Below are 3,581 nucleotides of genomic sequence, written 5' to 3' on the forward strand. Positions count from 1 at the left end.
GTGTGTGTGTGTGTGTGTGTGTGTGTGTGTGTGTGTGTGTGTGTGTGTGTAAAGTCAACCAGTATGCTGGCCCACGGCAGCCAGACTGTAAGGTTCACTGGTTTCAGTGGTCTGTGGGTGAGATGTGCTGTGGAGCTGTCTGAGCTTTTGTGTGTGTGTTCTATGGTACATTAATTCCCCGAACACCTGCTGTTTGCATTCTTCTCTTATCCCGTTGTCACAAACACACACATGCGCGCCTTACCTCTGCCTGTAATGGAAACAAGCGGTTAGTGCTTTTGTACTAAAGCCTCTCGTTAGTTGTTGACTGCCAGCTGGTCAGTTAAATTTAAAGCTAAGTTAAGCTTTACTGTTGGGTGGGGTGGACACCCACACTTCAGGAGACCAGGTGCATACAAATGGCTGCCTCACTACCTTTAAGTCATTGTGATCCTCTTGGGACGTGTTCCTTTGTCCCAGTGTTTGTTTGTAACGGTTTGTAAATGCTTATGGGTTTTGAACTAAAAAATAAATAAAAATAAAAACTTGATCACAAAAAAAGTCATTGTGATCCTCTGTAGCCATTTGTTTTGGCTGAGAGATGCAAAAACATTCTCTACAGCGGAGTTATATTGTTTTGAGGTGTATTGGCAGCGTGCTGTTTCTCAACTCTTTTTTAAAGAACTTCTCCAGATTGTTTGAGTGAGACATACAAGGCTTTACTGTATGGGATTATCTGAGTCCTTATTTCAATGGACAACACCTTCACAGCTTTGTAGTAACTCCTATGTTGGCTAATGATGGAGCATTGCGATAGATAAGGCAGAGCACTAAGGTTGCATTTTTGCTGATTGGCGTCAGGTGCTTGAGTCATGCTTCGCAATCAGTGGCTCACTCACCAGATTTGTGGCTACCACCTGATTAGCATCCAACCATACTGTATTCAAGTAGGTGCAAAGTTCAGCCGTTACAACTTGACACGTCTCACTACTAATCTGCTGATCAGTCTTAATTGCTCCTTATCCTCCATCACCATCTCCCTTTACTTACTATATGTGCTAAGATTTGAGTAAGTTTGATTTGATTAAGATTCAATTATCATGTTTGTGTTAATTAAGGGGGGGATAATGTCTCCCAGCAGATTTTTTGCTGCTATGCTGATTCTTTGAGAGTTAAATCAGCTGTGTATGCCATCGTAATTAACGTTTCTTTGCTTTATTGTAGTAGTTTATGCATACCAATTAATAACCTACAATTTTGTGACAGATAAAGAGGTAAGCCCACCGTACTCATTTTACCCAGCTGTCAGTTGCAGAATAGAATTGATCCCCAAAAATGAAAAGAACATATACAGGGTTGTACATACTGTAGTGTTGTGTAGTGGCATTGGCATTTAATAAAGTTAGTAGTAATAAACACTTGGTCTGATAGGGCAAACCATTAATTAATGCTTATTGGATTATATGACTGATGACATGGTTTACCTTATGATGAATGACCAGATACCATATACTTGACACCTTTTATTTCTGAATAAAATCACTGATCAGTGATCACATCACTGAATTGGTGATATTTTTATTTGACAATGTTGTCATTCAATTGCATGCTCATCTTGCTCTAGCAATGGCCTTGACTTTCTCAGTTTTTAGGCGGTGAGGTAGACGCCATTGCGCCTTACCTGGCCCTGTATCCTCACTGTTTGTTTGAGTCAAAAGCGGTATCCCTGGTGAGAGCATGAGTTTCCACTGTGAACAAGAGAAAGATAAGGATGGAGAGATTAGGGGAAAAGGCAGAGGAAAAAACAGATGGGTAGGAAAATGTGGCCAACTGTAAACGAGTGAAAGATTGAGATTAAAGAGGAGAGATTAGGGGGAGAGAGAAAAACATAGGAAGGCAAAGAAAAAGTGTTTAGTCAACTGTGAAACAGCAAAAGATAAGACATGAGAGATTGAGAGGAGACATTGTCAAAGGGGGAGATTAGAGAGAAAAAGAAAATGTGGAAAGTAAGGCTGGGAACGGTGGTATAGATGGCTGTGAAGGACTGACAGATTGACATTAAAGAGCAGTGACTGGAGAAAGAAGAGCTGAAAGATAGATGCGGGGAAAAACGTAAAGTTAAAAGATCAGAGACAGAAGAGGGGTAAGACAGGGAGGAGAAGATGGATAGAGGTGGAAAGACGTGAAACAGAAGCTTTCAGATTGGATGCTGCCTCAGAGTCACTCAGAAGTGAGTGGATACTTGAAATCACAAATCAACAAGGAAAAAGATCTTTGTTGAAGTATAAATGAATAGTGTATTGAGTTTTTCACCATGTCAAAGAGCCTCACTTTCCAAGGAACAGGCAATTACACTGTGACAAGAACCTGCAGCATCAAGTCTGGATGATGGGCAAATGGCTCTCTGTCTGAAAAGTATCTGGTCTCTAGAATGCACTGGCAAGATGGACGAGACTCATCATGAATTTTTTTCAGGCTGCTTCCAAATGCTTGGATCACTTGATGATGTGGGTTCACCTATGAATACAATTAATGCAGCCCCTTTTTGTTGTTTGTTTGCTGTTCTATTATTTGCCTTTAGCAACTATATCCACATTATTGATGATTATATATCTAAAAACATATGTAAATAATATTTTGTGAAATCACCAATAGTCAACCATACAATGATCGTCACAATATCGACATTCATGTATTTGGTCAAAAATATCGTGATTCTTGAGTTTCTCCATATCTCCCAGCCCTAGTGTGCAGGCTAGGATTGCTAGGGCTAAAATTTGGTTGAAAATAACTCTTCTCTTCTTTTTCCAATACAAAGAATCCTCAAATAGAAGCCTTACTTGACTGAGAACTTAATTGTTGTTGATTTTGATTTATAACGATCTGTGCTGTAGGGGGTGGGGCTCTTCCATTGCATCAGATGAGATTCTGAAACTCTTCGTTACTCTGGAGCCCTTTTAACGAACCCTGGTGGACTTCTGGACCACATTTTGGGCTTTGGGAAGTGGTGGCCCTCCCTGTCTTAGGCCGGGGTATGGCTCTTATTAGTGGTCCTTGCCATGTCAGCTTGGAGAAGCCTTTTGAAACCTAATATGGTCTTAAATCAGATTTATAAATGTTTAGGTGTATTATGAAAAACACACATGCAGGCCGCTTTGGCAAAACCAGACTCTGTTTATGTGCACGTGTGAGTGTGTGTGTCTGTCTGTGTGGGTAAGTGAAAGCTTACAAAGTGAGTGAAAGAGTTGTGTGTGTGAAATAGGAGAGAAAAGTTGTGTGTGTTGTGTGTATGTGCTCTCCCCACTTTTTTCATGCCCTAATTCCCCCAGTACGACAGCGTTTCAGTAAACAGCATACCCGTATAAAGGGAACCAGTCTATACACACACACTCAGGCAGTTACTTCATATTGCAGTGTGCAAACATTTTGCACCCATAGTTAAAACAGATTGAATGACAGCCAGGAAACACGATAAGCTTTTAAACTGTGATGATGGAAAGAGAAAATAATTTCATTCCACATTTTTTGGGTTGTAAAATTTCTCAATTTGTCAGAGCAGCGTGTGTGTGTGTGTGTGTGTGTGTGTGTGTGTGTGTGTGTGT

The 3,581-nt window shown here is 40.5% G+C and overlaps 1 protein-coding gene across 1 annotated transcript in view; it reads left to right on the forward strand.

Annotated features, from left to right (window-relative positions):
* slit3 (slit homolog 3 (Drosophila)) overlaps nt 1-3,581 on the forward strand; it is a 241,373-nt gene that overhangs the window by 12,561 nt on the left and 225,231 nt on the right. The gene's annotated exons all lie outside the window — the stretch shown is intronic.

The sequence above is a fragment of the Etheostoma spectabile genome, chromosome 10 (assembly GCF_008692095.1).
Source record: "Etheostoma spectabile isolate EspeVRDwgs_2016 chromosome 10, UIUC_Espe_1.0, whole genome shotgun sequence".
In the NCBI taxonomy this organism is placed as follows: domain Eukaryota; kingdom Metazoa; phylum Chordata; class Actinopteri; order Perciformes; family Percidae; genus Etheostoma; species Etheostoma spectabile.